The sequence below is a fragment of the Pelophylax lessonae genome, assembly GCF_965119305.1.
Source record: "Pelophylax lessonae genome assembly, chromosome: 11".
Classification (NCBI taxonomy): Eukaryota; Metazoa; Chordata; class Amphibia; order Anura; family Ranidae; genus Pelophylax; species Pelophylax lessonae.
Window position 1 is genome coordinate 151,430,967 of NC_138778.1, and position 18,525 is coordinate 151,449,491.

At 41.6% G+C, this 18,525-nt stretch overlaps 1 pseudogene across 1 annotated transcript in view; it reads right to left on the minus strand.

Annotated features, from left to right (window-relative positions):
• Positions 1–11,047: 11,047 nt before the first annotated feature.
• The window catches only part of LOC309566929 (ras GTPase-activating-like protein IQGAP2), a 28,816-nt pseudogene continuing 21,338 nt past the window's right edge, over positions 11,048–18,525 (minus strand). The window contains exon 2 of the transcript in view: positions 11,048–12,320. The product of the transcript in view is annotated as a ras GTPase-activating-like protein IQGAP2 (transcript). The remainder of the gene's footprint in view (positions 12,321–18,525) is intronic.

The following is an 18,525-nucleotide window of genomic DNA, read 5'->3' on the forward strand; positions in this document are numbered from 1 at the left end:
TGTAGGTCGCTGCCTTTTTCCGGGTTTAGGGCGTGCACATGTGTGCACTCCGCCCTATTCCTGTTGTGATTGTACACAGAAGGAGCCTGTCAGTAAGTCCTGGCCAATGATTCAAGGCCAGAACCTGTTGATCAGTTGTATGCAATCAGCCCAGAGCTCTGTGTTGATAAACAATACAGAGCTCTGTACAGAGGGAGCGATCTGTCAGTTTCTCATCCCTGCAAAGTAAAAAGCAGCACACTTTAAACACATAGTTAGGCACACTTTTAACCCCTTTATTGCCCTAGATGTTAACCCCTTTCCAGCCAGTGTCATTAGTACAATGACAGTGTATAGTATTATCACTGATCACTGTATTAATGGCACTAAAATTCCATCAAGCCAATCAATAAACACCTATTGAAATTCTTTTCAAAAACATGTAGCAGAATACATTTTGGCCAAAATCTATGAAGAAATTTGATTTTTTTTTTATTGAATATGTTTTATAGCAAAGTAAAACATTTTTTTTTTTTTCAAAATTTTTGGTCTTTTTTTGTTTATATCACAAGAAAAAAAAAATCCCAGCTGGAATCAAAGTCCACCAGAAGAAAGCTCTATTTGTATGAAAAAAAATATCAGTTTTGTTTAGGTACGGCGTTGCATGATCGCGCAGTGCTGAATAGAAAAAAGGGCCTGGTCATGAAGGAGGTAAAATCGGTGGCTATATAAGGAATTTTAAAATTTAGATGTTAAACTTTTGATAAGTCTAAAGTTGATTGTATAGTCGGAGTGTTTTGTATATGAGAAGACTTAAGACATTTAGAAATGCAGAAATCAAAATGGTTTTGTTTTAGGCCTCGTTCATACGAGTACACTTGTGGAGAGCCGTGTTTATCCGCACGGTGATGCACGTGCATCCCCGTGTAGGACACCACATTGATGTGAGTTGGGACGCAGCAGCTGCACACGGTGTGCATTCAGGGACACTCACCCACGCAGATGTCAGAATGGGAGCAGTGGCTGTGTCCATGCAGCAGCTGTAACCCAATTGACATCAATGGGACTGCCTACACAAGGATGCATGAATAATCTGTGCATCCCCGTGCAGATAAACAAGGTCCTCCGCGGGCACACACCTAAATACGTGGCATGTGAAAGAAGCCTTAAAGTGTTTGTAAAGCTTCTTTTAAAAAACAACAACAAACATGTCATGCTTACCTGCTGTGTGCAATGGTTTTGCACTGAGCAGTCTGGATCCTCCGCTGGCGGTTTTGGCTCCTCCCCCCTGCCAATTGCCCCCATAGGAAGCTGCTTCCCATGGGGACACTTGTGCGCGCTCGTTTCTGAGCCGGGCTGTTTGCATCTATTCAAGTACACAGCCCGGCTCGGCCCCACCGCCTGCTCTCTGCTCTGTCAATGGCTCCCACTGCTCTCAGCCAAGCCTGTCAGAGCTAGGAGATTGGGAGAGGAGCTGCTACAGACGTGCACAACGCTTGACCAAGTTCAGGTTCAGGAGAGTATTTAAGGGGGCTGGGGGGGGGGGGAAGCCACTATTAAAAGGTTTTTTCACCTTAAAGAGGAAGTAAACCCTCCTCTGCAAGTTGTCTTATCATAGGCTTACCTATAGGTACTGTAAATATCTCCTAAACATGTACCGTTTAGGAGATATTTACCTTACATGCAGCTAGTGACGTCACTGGCGCATGCGCTCTGAAGGAACGGCCGCTGGTGCCGTTCCTTCAGAGCCCCGTGCCATGACCGTCAGCTCCCGCGTGCGTGCGTGGGAGTGACATCACCACGGCTCCAGCCAATCAGATGGCTGGATATCGCAATCCCGGAAGACGGGCGACTGAACATGTCATAGAGGTAAGCGGGCGGCACGGCGGGGGCTCGTTCTAAGGTGAGTATTTCATGCATACTAGCTCATTATGTGTTTCTCTTTCAGGTTGTAAAAAAAAAAAATCGTGAATGAGTTTACAACCTCTTTAAGCCCTCGTTTACATTGAAGCGACTTGAGAAATTGCATGACCAGTCGTACCCTATTGTCGGTAATGGCCATGTTCAAATCGGTGCGATGCCGACTTTGTGGTGCCGCATCGATTTGAAAAAAAAGGAGTTCTTTCACTCTTTTTGCCAATTTCCAGGGGAAAATGCATAAACATCTGTACGTGAAGCCGCGCAGATCTCTTCAAAGTTGTACTTGAATTCGCACAGACATGCAGCTTTGAAAGCAATTTTTGATGTAGTCACACGATTTCAAAGCCGCATTCAATGTGAACGAGGGCTATTGAAATGAATGCATTAAGGTAAAAAACCTTTTACCTTCAGAACCACTTTAAATGTTCCCAAAAGTAAAAAGTCACTCAAGTTGATTTTAGGCAAATTGGTAGCCAATTAAAATCTATGGGAAGCAGTGCAGACATGGACGGGCAGTATGTAATAAGCGGACCTAGCATTTTATTGCAAAGTCCACTTTAATCTGCAAAAATATGGATTAACCGTCTAAAAATAAAAATCATTTTGACACATGATACAAAATAGTTTTATAATATAATACAGTTTTTTAATCATATCCTGATTAATTCAGACCTTTGTTAAAAAAAAAAAAAATCTGTTGTAATGTAGCGTTGGAACCCATCGTATTTCTACATTTAACATTTTGCTTATCTCGTGGTATAATTTCTACCTTCATCCAATTGCTTTAATATAAACCACACCTTTCATCAATCAATGCCATGTGCTTGCAAATACATTTGCATGTTCCGTACCTCCTGCTGTTTCCCACTGTGTGTTACAGACCATTACCAGTTTCCATCTGTGGTCCTGCAGCCATAACTCTACCCTGATCCTCTATGGGAACCTGCATCTGCGGACCCTGCTATGCCTTTATACCATGGCTGGTGCTGCACATATCTGTGTACATATCAAGTAAGAGAATTGTCACAGAGTACTTAAGGCAGTACCAAGGAAGTAGACAAAAAGTACTATAACTCTTTTAGAGACCATTGTCAGCTGGTAATTACTACACTATACTAGCACTACATTATGCTATATAACTGCACGTTGCTGTCTTTATTTATCACATTTCTGTTTCTGCCATCCCCTTTTATACCTGTTACAAATCAATCAGAATAATACAAAATGCACTTAAAGTGCTAATAAACCCCAAAGAAAAATGTAATATATTGCAGCTTACCAATCCTTAGATGTGGTAGCTGCATTAGTTTTCTTTTAGGGTTTTTTTCCTTTATTGTCACTTAAGGATCAAGCCAGTATGTTTCCTGTCTTAAGGCCCGTACACACGATATGAAAATCGGAAGTAAAATTTTGTCCGACGAACGATCTGCCGATTTTCGGATTGTTAGTATGGTGCTTTTTTCGACAGCCGATTATGAATTTTCAGACGACAAAAACTGGATGTGCAGACTATAAAATTTTTATCGTACGTCAAAACAACATCCGATTTTCGTTTCATTAGTACAGTTTTAGTCTGAAAAAAATCGTAAGAGCAAGACTAGGCATGCTCGGAAATGAAAGAATACATACAAAACAATTCAACACATGACATCACTTCTGAAGTAGAATTCTGTCGTATGAGAATTTTCGTATGAAAATAACCTCTTCACTTTCCATATGAGACTAGCATGCAACAAAAATCAGACGAAAGATCGTCCGATAATCTGATCGTGTGTACGAGGCTTCAGAGTGTCTCCACTTTGGACGGAGGAGCGACCGGGACACCTTGGACAGCAGCATTATCAATATGGGGGGAAGAGGGTAGTGTTGGATGCACTAGCAGATTTAGCTGGATATGACTAACAAATTAAAGTGATGGTAAAGTCCCGTTGTTTTTTTTTTTTTCTTTAACCACTTTACGACTGCTCACAGTAATATTACTGCGGCAGAGTGGCTCGTTATCGTCTGACGACGTAGTACTACGTCGTCAGACACTCCCCCTTCTGGGCGGCGCTTGCGCGCCGCCGGAGGCTCGCTCCCGCTGTTTTCATTCACAGCGGGAGTCGGGCCAGGGGAGGAGCAGCGGCGATCGCCGCTGCTCTTACCCGATCGTCGGGGATCGAGTCTGGAGTTCCGCCCGCTGTGTGTAAACACAGCGGGCGGATCTCCATAGTGACAGGGAGTGACAGATCGGACTGTTCAGCATAGCTGGACATCCGATCTGTCCATGACTCACTCAGTCACCTCCCCCCCTACACGTCAGTAAGCACCAGGCATACATTAACCCCTCCCTCTCCAATAAAATTAACCCCTTCCCTGCCAGTGTCATTTTTACAGTAACAGTGCATATATATAGCACTGATTACTGCAGTAATGTCACTGGTAACCCCAAAAGTGTCAAAAATGTCAGTCAAGGGTCCGATCTGTCCGCCGCAATGTCGCAGTCCCGCAAAAAAAATCGCAGATCGCCGCCATTACGCGTTAAAAAAAAAAACACCAAAAATGACAGAAATCCTTCCCTTTGTTAGTAAACGCAATAACTTTTGCGCAAACCAATCAAAATACGCTTATTGCGATTTTTTTTACCAAACATATGTAGCATAAAACAAATTGGCCAAAAACTTTTAAAAAAATTGGTTTTTACATCTTTTTTGGGGGGAATTTCATATAAAAAAATGTTAAAAATATTATTATTTTTTCAAAATAAACGTTCTTTTTTTGTTTATAGCGCAAAAAGTAAAAATCGCACAGGTGATCAAATACCACCAAAAGAAAGCTCTGTTTGTGGGAAAGAAAGGACGTAAATTTCGTTTGGGTACGCGCAATTGTCAGTTGAAGTCGCACAGCGCCGAATCGCAAAAAGTGGCCTGGACGGAAGACAGCAAAATCCTCCGGTGGTAAAGTGGTTAACCACTTCTGGACCGGAAGGATTTACCCCCTTAACCACTTAAGGACCGGGCCTATTTCTGACACTTATTGCTACAAGCTAAAATCATTTTTTTTTTTTTTTGCTAGAAAACTACTTAGAACCCCCAAACATTATATATGCTTTTTTTTAGCAGAGACCCTGGAAAATAAAATGGAGATTGTTGCAATATTTTTTATCACACCGTATTTGCGCCGCGGTCTTCCAAATGCAATTTCTTTGGAAAAAATTCACATTTTTGAATAAAAATAAATAAGAAATCAGTAAAGTTAGCCCAATTTTTTTCTATAATGTGAAAGATAATGTTACGCCGAGTAAATTGATACCCAACATGTCATGCTTCAAAATTGTGCATTCTCGTGGAATGGCGACAAACATTGGTACTTAAAAATCCCCATAGGCGACATTTTAAAACTTTCTACAGGTTACCAGCTTAGAGTTACAGAGGAGGTCTAGGGCTCAAATTATTGCTCTCGCTCTAACGATCGCAACGATACCTCACCTGTGTGGTTTGAACACCGTTTACATATGTGGGCAGGACTTCCGTATGCGTTCGCTTCTGCGTGAGAGCTAATGGGGACAGGGAGCTTTAATTTTTTTCCATATTTATTTTATTTTATTTATTATTTTTTATTTTTACAGATTTTTTTTTTTAAATAATAATTTTTGATAATTTTTATTCCTATTACATCCCTTGTAATAGAAATAGCCATGACAGGTCCTCTTTATTGTGAGATCTGAGGTCATAAAGACCTCAGACCTCACAACTAAACTAAAAAATTGGCTCTTTAAAGCGGTTGCTAGGAGACGACGTTTGATGTCGCTCCGGTCCTCCAAGACCATAGTGTCCAGTGGGGGCCATGTTGCCCTCACTTGACTTCCTGTCTGTGAGGAGAGAGGATCGGATCGTTCTCCCCGCTGCCGGCGGGTCCGGTAAGCAGGGAAAACGACCGGGACGGGCACCTCTTCCGCCGCACCGTAAGGGTGATCCTGCGGCGAATCCGCTGCTAGGACCACCCTTATGTTAAAGAGGACTGCCGCCGTTTTGAAAAATACCAGGGTTATGGCAACTATCTGCTGCCATAACCCTGGTATTTAGCGTCAAATTACCAACGTAAATCAACGGCGGGTGGGCGGTAAGTGGTTAATGACCAGGCCATTTTTTGCAATTTGGCACTGCCTGACTTTAACTGCCAATTGCGCAGTCATGCATTTCTGTACTTGAATGAAATTTATGTCCTTTTTTTCCCCACAAATAGAGCTTTCTTTTGGTTGTTTTTTTTGCGATATAAACGAAAAAAGACCGCAAATTTGGAGAAAAGATTACATTTTCTAATTTTTCTTATAAAAAGTTTCCAATAAACTCAATTTTTGTCATACATTTAAGCCAAAATGTATTTAGCTGCTTGTCTTTGTTAAAAAAAAAAATCTCAATAGGCGTATATTTATTGGTTTGTGCAAAAGTTTTATAGCGTTTACAAACTATGGTATAAATACTGGAATTTACGCAGCTTTAATACCCCTTTTTGGAAAGTAGACATCCTACGGAATGTCCTGAGAGGCATGTTGAGCTCAATGAATATTTCATTTTTTTGTCACAGGTGTTTAAATAATGACTAAAAAAAAATAAAACATTTTTATTTACACAAAGTTGTCATTGAAATGATATATTGCTCATGCATGCCATGGGTATATGTGTAATTACACCCAAAATTACATTCTGCTGCTCCCACTGCTTATAAAAGAAGTCTAGCAGCTAATTATCCGCTAGGATTGCTTTTTCATGTAAGCCGACCGCTGGCTGTAAAAAAAGATACCAAGATGATGCCTAAATCGGCAGGCATCATCCTGGTGTGACCACTCAAAGTCCAACGACGTACCAGTACGTTGCTGGTCCTTGTTGGACATATATTGTAGGGTTCTTTTTTTTTCATGCAGCCTGTGGGCTGAACGAAAAAAAGAGAACCTACCAGATTCCTCCATTCACATTGATCGATGTGGATGAAGAAATCTCTGCCAGAAAATGAGTGGTATGCCCACAATTAAACCTCCCAACATCCACCCACTTCTAATGATCGGCATACATGCAATGTTCTTTTTTATTTTATGCAGCCCATGGATCGAAGGGAAAAAAAAAAGAACATAGCAGATTCCTCCATTTGCATCGATCGACGTGGATGAAGAAATCTCTACCAAGAAAAGTGTTAAAAAATATATGGCGAAGCATAGGGGAGATCCTCTCTCTGTGTGCCATTCTTGTCTCCAATCAGCTCTATGGTCAGCTGATAGAGCCACCGGCTGCAGTCTCGGGTTACCCGGTGGGACAGGAGAGCCCAAGAAAACTGTGGAAGGCGACAGGGGGGGTAGTCACCTCTCACTTCTTGTAAAAGCAATCTAGTGGCTAATTATCCGCTAGGATCCCTTTTACATGTAAGCTGACCGCTGGCTGTAAAAAAACAATACCAAGATGATGCCTAAATCTGCAGGCATCATCCTGGTATGACCACTCAAAGTCCAGGAACGTACCAGTATGTTGATGGTCCTTGTTGGGTATATATTGTAGGGCTCTTTTTTTTCAGGCAGCCTGTGGCCTGAACAAAAAAAGAGAACCTAACAGATTCCTCCATTCACATCGATCAATGTGGATGAAGAAATCTCTGACAGAAAATGTGTTGTATTCCCACCATTAGACCTCCCAACATCCACCCACTTCTAATGATGGGCATACATGCAATGTTCTTTTTTTTTTTTTTTCATGCAGCCTATGGGCTGAAGGAAAAAAAACAAACATAGCAGATTCCTCCATTTGCATTGATCAACGTGGATGAAGAAATCTCTGCCAAGAAAAGTGTTAAAAAATATATGACGAAGCATAGGGGAGATCCGCCCTCTGTGTCCACCCCCATCTCCTATGCTTCGCCATATATGCTCTTTTTTTTTTTTTTTAACTGCGGTGGTGAAATCATCTCCTACAGCGTTGCCATCATAGATTTCCATATATGCTGAGAGCAAACGCTGTTGCTGTCAGAATATATAAATCAGTGCGGCAGCTGATGGGCGTACCTGCAAGGCAAACAATGGTTAACAATAAAACAGTAGCGATAAAACATTACATTATAATAGCATAGAATGGTGGCATCTGAAAAGAAAAAAATGGTTAACAATGAAAAAATGGGTAAGAATGAAAAACAGTACTTGATCAGCATATAAATTGCTTTGGTCCACAATAGATCTGTACAGATCTTCCGTTAAAAACCGCTCGTAAAAGTCAAGGGATGTAAAATTGGCTGTTTCCATCTGAATTTTGGGTTTGCCAGTGAATGGGGGGAAGTACGGGCGCTACAGAAGTGGTGGGCTCCCAAATAGGATTTGCCAGCGCATCAGGAAGGACACTATGAGCTCTACGGGCCGGTCTTTGAATTCTTGGTGGATGTGAGACACTACTTGTGCTAGCCACCGCACCAGCCTGAACTGCACTTGTGGGACTCACCACGTTACCAAGTGTTACTGCAGTACTGGTTTTACTATGACCAGGATGTACTAGGCCGCTGGTGCTTGCCAGTTCATCAGACGGTTTAGCAGCACTAGTACTGACACTCTGCTGCATATGAGAACCCTGCAATTGCTGCACCTCAGCAACAGAAGAACGGGGTCGGGGTTTGCCTGACCTTAGAAGGGACCACTACTCCGTTGTCAGAACTATCTGTCAGGGTGCCGCTGCTGTCTACAGGCTCATATACTGAGCCTGATTCTGACAGTGAGGCTTCCCCATCGCTCTCATCTGTCATGCTCAGCATCCTGTTGGCCTCTTCACTAGTGTACCTTTCGTTTGACATTTTGGCCAATAGGTTTACAGGTACCTAGTGTGACTCACAGGAAAAGCACCTGGTTGTCGAGGACTGTTTGAATTGCTTTACGAAAAAAAACTGTTAGTGCTAGCAGAGATCAGACCTGATCTAGCTGCTAACACTGCGGTTTTGTGTGTTGTGTATTGGAAGTGACAGTAATCTGTTGATTACTGCACTTTTGGGATGGGCAGATGGGCTAAATGCAGGTGCTGGCAGGTGTCGTGGCCGATCCTGCTAACGCTGCGTTTTGGAAACACTAAACACTTCACTGAATTTAAAGAAAACGAAACAGTAAAGTTAGCCCAATCTTTTTGTATATTGTGAAAGATGTCACGCCGAGTAAATAGATACCTAACATGTTATAGTTTTAAATTGTGCACACTCGTGGAATGGCGACAAAATCTCCAAGGGCGGTGCTTTAAAATTTTGTAACTATTAACAGTTTAGAGTTACAGAGGCTGTCTTATGCTAGAATTATTGCTCTTGCTCTGACAATTGTGGCGATACCTCACATGTGTGATTTGAACACTGTTTACATTTGCGGGCGCGACTTACGTATGCATTTCTCTTCGTGTCTAAAAGACCCCAAATCCCTCCTTTGCACTTAAAAGTATTTATAATTACATAGTTAGTCAGGTTGAAAAGAGACACAAGTCCATCTGGCCATCTGGCTTTGAAATTACAGCGCTTAATTCTTTTAGGCTGCGTCTTTTTAGGAAAAGTCTGCATTTTTGAATACTGTAATTTTTTTAAAATCGACGCCATCGGTAGCTGAGTAAACCGGAAGTGACGTTGTGACATAGCTTCTGGGTTACTTCATCAGAAACCCGATTGAAGCTGAATACGGCTTAGTTCGGGGACTCTGACCAGCCAGCAGACGTGACAGCTGGTCGCTCGGGTCTCCTGGTGAGACGGGAGACCCAGGTAGAGTGGCGGAAGGCAGCAGGGGGTAACCTCCCGCTTCTTGTTATAATGGCCGAGCGGCTGCTGAGCCGCATCTGTTGTTCTCACCAAAAAGCCGACCGCCAGCTCTAAAAAACGGCATTGCATTTCTAGCTGCAGGAATTTTGCAGGCAGTTGTTAAAAAACAAACATGTTATACTTACTGTACCTGCTCTGTGCAGTTGGTTTTACACAGAGTGGCCCCTCTTTGGTGGGTGCTCCTGGCTCCTCCCTCTTGTTGGGTGCCCCCACAGCAAGCAGCTTGCTATGGGGGCACCCGAGCCAAGTTACAGCTCCCTGTATTACATTTTTTACATTACAGCTTTCCGATTCTTCGATGTGGTGGCTGCATTAGTGTTCTTTTTTTAGGCTTACTTTTTCTTTATTTTCACTTTGGTAATCCAGTCAGAAAGTCTGTTATTTTTCAACAGAACAAGCTGTTCTGCAGATGTAGCAGTCAGGGCGGGCTCTGCACAGATCTTCCAGGCTGGCCATCTGCACTGAGGGACTCAGGTGAGCTGAATATCCTGCTGGTACCAGAAAAGATGTCTAACCAACTCACCTACAACTTATACTGCCTCACCAACCCCCCAAACTACCTCACCTACCCACATACTGTTTCACCCACCCCTCATACTGTCTCACCTACCCCCCCCCCCTCATACTGCCTCACCTACCCCCCTTATATTGCCTCACCCACCCTTCATACTGCCACACCTACCCCCCATACTGCCACACCTACCCCTCATACTGCCTCACCCACCCCTATACTGCCTCACCTACCCCCCTATACTGACTCACCCACCCTTCGTGCTGCCTCACCCATCCCCCCATACTGCCTCACCCCCCATACTGCCTCACCCACCCCCCATACTGCCTCATGCCACCCATATTGCCTCACCCAACCCCCCCCCCATACTGCCTCACCTACCCCCCTCCATACTGCCTCACCTACCCCCCTACTGCCTCACTTACCCCCACCCTCATACTGCTACCCCCCCTAAAACTGCCTTACCTACCCCCCTCATACTGCCTCACCTACACCCCCCCCCCCTTACTGCCTGACCTATACCTCTATACTGATTCCCCTACCCCAAGGGTGGTCAGATGCTCCCTGGATTGACAACCTACAGTGTTATTTCTTGTTACAGTGAATTATCTCTAATTTGTTCTGACATAAAACTTGCTGTAGACCAAAAATAACAACATGCTGACATCAATACGATAGCAGAATAACACCATGGTTGGTACTCTGCTATAATGATGTTTTAGGATGTCAGCAATGTGAATGAGAACAAACTTTTTGCCGACGCTGACTTTAATTTGGTTGTCATCTTCAAATTCTATTGTCAGCAGTTCTCTCTTCAGCTGCTTGGTCTCCTTACCTATGATGTCAACAATGACACCTTTGTTCTGCAGTTTTGCTGCAGTATATTTTATCTCTTTGATGCTAGTGGGTTTCTTTGGGCTAACCAATTTATAAAGCCAGGTCCTTGTCTCATCCCTAGTTTGCTTCTTCTCCTCTTCTTTCCTCTCCTTCTTCAGCCCCAGTATCTTAAAGTCATTGTGCTTCTCTGTCTCATCCTGCATCTTTTTGTTCTCTTTTTCCCTCGGGGTCATATGAGTATTCGATGAATTTTGGCTTACTAAGTTTTCAAGGCAACTGTTCCAGAATCTCTAATACTGGTCTACCTGGTCCTGGTAATATATATAGCTAGAGTCGAGGGCATCTGGGGCCTGTCTGAGCTTCCTTATTTCAGCTTGTTGCTGCAGTTGAAGTTTATTTTTCGTTTTGATATCCTTGGCAATATTGTTCAGGATATCTTGGAAGTCTATTACTTTTGATACTCCAGTATCGTGTGAAGCATCTGAGTCTGTCAACTTGTTCTCTTTATGTGGAAAATATTTGCTTTCTAAGGAAAGGCAAACTTCAATTTCCACCAGAGCCTTACCTCTGTTAGCAGCAGCTTCAGCCTCACCAAAAAGAAGATCTTTAACGGGAGGAACTGGTCCAAGAGCCTTGAAAATTTGTGGCCGTTTGGTCTGGGAAGATCGCTTTTTCATATTTTGAAAGCAGCTCATGCGTGCTTACAATGTCCGTTGCAAGGATCTCTATCACTGACTTCTTTAGGGAAATTATGTCAGAATATTCATTAAAGCCAAATTTCTTTTCTGGTTCTGGAATTTTAAAAACATCCTCAAGCATGCTCTTAAGATGTGGGTAGTTTTTTGCTATATAGTCATCCTTGACTGCACCATTAGCATTTATCGTGGGGAAGAGACTGTTCCTCATGGTTAGGCCAGTAGGCGCCGCCATGACTATGAGTTTCTCTTTTTGCCTTGACAATCTTTCCAGTTTAGCTTTCAATTATGCCAAAGCAATCTGGGGACACTATGGCTGGCAGGAAATACTTGTAGATCAAAATGCAAAGAGTCTCAAGGACTTCATCTTTAGTTGCCTTGGGAAACTTTCTGTGCAGAGCTTGTCTTAGGACTTTTGCCACATACCTAATTCCATAAGGTATAGCATGCACATCTGAGAATATTGAATGTAAGACTTGCCCTGCCATGTAGGGTACATTCAGACGTTTCTCCATAACTTTGTAATGTAAATGAACTATGTCCTTTATCACTGAATTGAGCTTCTGGTTGCATTTCTCCCCCACCTCAAAAACAAAAAGTGTGAGGGAGTGTGTGTATATATATATATATATATTACGTACAGTACTCCTTTTTAAACAAATAAAGTGCAACGTCGACTTCAGTAAACCAGTCTGCCGATAGATGCATTGAAATTTGTCCAGTTCCTGCTGAACTGGCCTAATTTAAATCCATCTATTGCCGGCCTTATAAATAAATTAAATAAAAGAGGGGTGGAGTGAGAGAGAGAGAAAGAAAAAGGGGTAGTGGAGGAGAGAGAGAGAGAGATAATAAAAGAGGGATGGAGAGAGAGAGAATTAAAGAGGGATGGAGAGAGTGAGGGAATTAAAGAGGGATGGAGAGAGAGAGAATTAAAGAGGGATGGAGAGAGAGAATTAAAGAGGGATGGAGAGAGATAATTAAAGAGGGATGGAGAGAGAGAAATAAAGAGGGATGGATAAAGAGAGAAGGAGGGATATAGGGAGAGAGAAAGAGAGAGACATAAAGAGGGATGGAGAGAGAGAGAAAGGTATGGAGGAAGAACGAGAGAGAAAATAGCAGGGATGGAGAGAGAGAGAAAGAAAGAGGGATGGAGAGAGAGGGAGAAATAAATAGGGATTGAGAGAGAGAGAGAGAAAAAAGGATAGAGAGAGAGGGATGGAGGGAGAGAGAAAGAGAAAAAATGAAGGAGAGAGAGAGGGATGGATGGAGGGAGGGAGGGAGGGAGGGAGAGAGAAAGAGAAGGATGGAGGGAGAGAGAGAAAGAGGGATGGAGGGAGAAAGAAAGATGGATGGAGAGAGAGAAAGGAAAGAAAGAGGGATAGAGGGAGACATAGAAAGAAAGAGGGATGGGGGAGAGAGAGCAATAAAAAAATAGGGATGGAGGTAGAGAGAGAGAAAGAGAAAGAGGGATGGAGGGAGAAAGTGAGAAAGAAATAGGGATGGAGGGAGAGAGAGAAAGAGAAAAAAGAGGGATGGAGGGAGAGGGAGAGAGAGAAAGAAAAAGGGAGGCAGAGAAAGAAAGAAAGAAAGAAAGAAAGGGATGGAAGGAGGAATAAAGAGAGAGGGATGGGGGAGAGAGAGAGAAGAAGAAAAAAAAGAAAGAGAAAGAAAGAAAGAGGGATGGAGGGAGAAAGAAAGAAAGAGGGATGGAGGGAGAGAGAGGGATGGAGGGAAAGAGAAAGAAAGAGGGGTGAGGAGAGAAAGAGGGAGAGATAGAGGGAGGGAGAGAGAGAGGGATTGAGGGAGGAATAGAGAAAGCGAGGGATAGAGGGAGAGAGGGATGAAGGGAGAGAGAGAAAGAGGGATAGAGGGAGAAAGAAAGAGGGGTGGAGAGAGAAAAAGATAGAGGGAGACATAGAAAGAAAGAGTGATAGAGGGAGAGATAGAAATAAAGAGGGATGGAGTGAGAGAGAGCAAGAAAAAAATAAGGATGGAGGGAGAGAGTGAGAAAGAGGGATGGAGGGAGAGAGAGAAAGAAAGAGTGATGGAGGGAGAGAGAAAGAAAAAAAGAGGAATGGAGGGGGAGAGAGAGAAAGAAAGAGGGATGGAGAGAGGGAGGGAGAAAGAAAGAGAGAGGGATCGGGGAGAGAGAGAATAGGAAAAGAAAGAAAGAAAGAAAGAAAGAAAGAAAGAAAGAAAGAAAGAAAGAAAGAAAGAAAGAAAGAAAGAAAGAAAGAAAGAAAGAAAGAAAGAAAGAAAAAGAGGGATAGAGGGAGAAAGAAAAAGAGGGATGGAGGGAGAGAGAGAGAAAGAAAGAGGGGTGGGGAGAGAAAGAAAGAGAGAGAGAGAGAGACAGAAATAGGGGGAAAGAACAATTGAGGGAGAGAGAAAGAAGGATGGAGGGATAGAGAAATGGAGGGAGAAAGAAAGAGGCAGGGAGGAAGGAAGGCATTTTTAGCAGCTTTTAATTACAGTTGGGTCATAAAACACTTTCTCTTTCCTCACCTCAATCAGTTTGCAAAGCAGTTCCAGGCCACAACCACAGGAAGCCCACGAAAAGTAATGGACAGTGCACTGTGCACACATTGGCTGTGAGGCAATAGAAGGCGGTGCAGCCCGCCTCCTGCTACCTCCTCAGCCAATAGGTACGCGGACCTTATTGTAGCCGGCTTATGCAGAAATTGGCTGTCCTCCAGCCCAGTCCGCCCCTGGCAGTCCTACAGGGAACGGCGTTCCTGCTGTGGAAAAAGAACAGGAACGGCGTTCCCATACGTTCCTGCAGGACTCAAGCCCTGGTTTTTGGAGAATAAAGATTTAAGACTTGGAGTGGGACGAATCCCTAAATATGGAATAGATTCCATAGACCACGTAAAAGAGTTTTTAAGAGCACTAAATTGTGAAGTTGATATATTTATTGGCATTCCAATAGATTTTGAGATGCTGAGTTTATACATATTATTAGATGAAGTATATCCTCATATGTAAACGAATGGTAAAAAGGCGCTGGTGATCTTAAGTGTCAACTTCCAAACTAATTATTGAGGTATAAAATTATTTGAAGTGTGTAATTATGTGATAAAAACAACTAAAAATTCACATAAAAAATCCTGGTGGCACGTATACCTACTATAAATATATACTATACTTTTAAATTAATAATATATAAAGTGCAAGTGACATATGACATAGTGTGCAAAATAAATATAGTGCTTTAAACGTGCAACAATAAATATATACCATATATTGTTATACACTGAAAAAACAATTAAAAATTGTGACATATATTTAAGTGCTTGAGTGCTTTTTTAGTGCCAATAAATTAATTATAGTCCAAGCCAATTCATGCAAAAACACAATAAATAAATAAATAAATATATAAATATATTGTTGCTTGGATCTTGAGTGCTCTGGTGATCAAGTGTGCCACACTTTGCTTCTTACCAAATTAAAGCAGGTCGCAAGGACCTCCAACGCCTGCGATCCCTTTATATTAGGTGGATCAAACCTTCACAAGCATAGCGAAATGCATTGTGGTCTCTGCTAAACCCGGAAGTAGTGAGCAATAGCATTGAAGCGCAGGCTGGGACGCACGCCGACCGCCGCATGACATAGAGGGGAAAGATAATACAATAAGGAGACTGCAGATCCTCATATCTTCTTCCCGATTCACATAACAACCAATGTGCATTGCCCAGTGCCAGGAGGGCACTGGGCAAATGCTAGTTACAACAATAATTGTTGTAACTAGCATTTTTATGAAATAAATAAACAGTATTACACTATGTTGGCCGTTTATGTGTCTTCCTATACATGGGCTCTATCTTCATCCATGTGAGCACCAATTATGGAGAAGTAGGAGAAAGGAGCAATATATTCTGTCTAAAATTAAAAAGGAGAAGTTCGCAAGGTTTGATCCACCTAATATAAAGGGATCGCAGGCGTTGGAGGTCCTTGCGACCTGCTTTAATTTGGTAAGAAGCAAAGTGTGGCACACTTGATCACCGGAGCACTCAAGATCCAAGCAACAATATATTTATATATTTATTTATTTATTGTGTTTTTGCATGAATTGGCTTGGACTATAATTAATTTATTGGCACTAAAAAAGCACTCAAGCACTTAAATATATGTCACAATTTTTAATTGTTTTTTCAGTGTATAACAATATATGGTATATATTTATTGTTGCACGTTTAAAGCACTATATTTATTTTGCACACTATGTCATATGTCACTTGCACGTTATATATTATTAATTTAAAAGTATAGTATATATTTATATTTATAGTAGGTATACGTGCCACCAGGATTTTTTATGTGAATTTCTAGTTGTTTTTATCACATAATTACACACTTCAAATAATTTTATACCTCAATAATTAGTTTGGAAGTTGACACTTAAGATCACCAGCGCCTTTTTACCATTTGTTTACCTATTTATTGTTATTTAACAATTAAAAAGGGCAGCAGGTTTTTAGTATCTTCAGAAAGGGCCAGGCGCCTTCACCTTTATTATATCCTCATATGTCTGGGTGTGATAAAATGGCTATGGCTAAAGGTTCTATAGCTAGTGCGAATAAAAGGGGAAATAAATGGCAACCCTGCCTTGTTCCTCTACCAGTTTTAAAAAACTCTGAGGTGCAACCTGGTAGTCAAATTTTTATTTGTGTGTTGTTGTAAAGTGCCTGAAATGCATGTAGGAATTACCCATGAAATCCATACTTTTGTAGGACTACATTTTAATATTTCCATGAGACATTATCAAATGCCTTATTAATATCTAAACTCAAGAGAAGGACTGCTTGAGTATTCATATTTGCATCCTGAATTATGTTAGCCACTATATGGATGTTATCTTTAATTTGACGTCCAGGAATAAAGCCTGATTGAAAGGGGGATATAATTGAGGGAATGATCGAGGATAGTCTATTTGCTAAAAATCTGCTAAAAATTTTAAGGTAATTGTTAATTACTTAGATTGGTTGATTTTTTGTGGTAACGTATGATGTTTGTCAGGTTTGGGTATTAGGGACATGTTGGCCATTAACATCTCTTCTGGGAATATACCACCTTTAAGGTTAGTATTCTATTAGGAAGTTAAATATGGGACAGGGAGGGGGGTACATTTTTTGTAGTAAAATCAACAGAATCTGCCTGGACCTGGTGCTGAACCTTCTTTGAGAGATTTGATAATTTGTGTTATTTCATCTTCTGTACATGGGGCATTTAATTTTTCAAGTTGCTTGGAGGATATTGAAGGGATTGAGATTTTATCCAGCCATGAAAGATCTGAAGATGTGATCGAGTAAGTGGGGCCAGAAAGGAGATCTGAGTAGAATTTTTGAAAAATGGAAAGAATTTCTTGTGGGTGCGTGACTATTTGATTCAAGGTATTTTTAAGTTTATAGATATGGGGTGGCCTAAAAAACTGATTAATTTTACGTGTAAATGTCCTGGAATAAGAGTTACTTGATAAAATAAATTTTCCTTTTTGAACATCTAAGTGCTTTCTCTGTTTTGTAAGAGTGGAGAGAATCTAATTCTGAATGTTTTTGAGAGATTATATCTGTAATCAATGGGTATTGGTATGTGTTTTATATAACTTTTGGAGGTCTTTTGTAATGGCTAGGATATTTTTCCCTTTTTCTTTAATTATGGTCAGCTACTAATTTTATGAGATGTCCTCGAAGAACTGCCTTGTGGGCAAGCCAAAGGGTGGTGGGAGAAGTGTCAGAGGAGGCATTCAATCTAAAGTATTCCTCAATCATCGCAGTAATTTTTTGTTGACAATTTAAATCTGTTAGTAAGGATTCATTGAGTCTCCATCAATAAGGAGTAGAAGAAAGGCCAATAAAACGTGAGCGAAGGGCATCTATTTGATGATCTGACCATGCACGGGGGTGTATGCTGGCGTCACGTGAATTCAATGAGATAATGGGTGTATAAAAAATATAATCAAGACGTGAATAGGAATCGTGAGGATGAGAATAAAATGTATATTCATGAGCACCAATGTTGAATGGACTCCATGAGTCTATAAGCTGTAGTGTGTTAAGATGTGTACAAGTAGATTTGGAGAAAGCTTTAGAGTTTGGGGTTTGTTTACTCCAATTCAATAATGGTTGTGAAACTGAGTTAAAATCACGCCCTAAAATGATGTGTGCTATATGGTAACATTGTGAGACATCAAAAAGTAGTGTAAAAAAGGTGGCTTGAGCATCATTTGGGGCATATATATTAGCAATTGTTAATTCCCTACCCTCCAAGTAACCTTTGATAAGGATGAATCTACTGTCCACATCTTTATATACTTGCCGAACTTCCATATGGAACATAGGCGTGCGCACAGGGTGTGCTGGGTGTGCATGGGCACACCCTAATCACCTAGGGCACATTAGCATTATCGCTCTGTTTGCCAGTGAGGAGATGGGAAAGATCTCCCTCGGACCTGCTCTGCCATAAGAGAAGTGCCACACACTTCTATTTCACTTTGCTAGCAGGGAGAGTAATGTATCGGGGCCATGTACATGTAGGCAAACACATGCATGTGTATTTAAACTTTGGGGTGCACACCCTAATGCAATAGGCTGCGCACACCTATGATATGGAAGGAGTGGTGGAGAAAGATAGCAACGCCTTTGGTGTTAGAGGAAGCAAGGGTATAAAAAGACTGGTTATATGCTTTATGGAAGAAAGTGGGGTGGTTCTCTTTTGAGAAATGAGTTTCTTGTAACAAAATTATCTTAGCACCTAATTTTTTATATTGGATAAAAGCTTTCTTCCATTTGT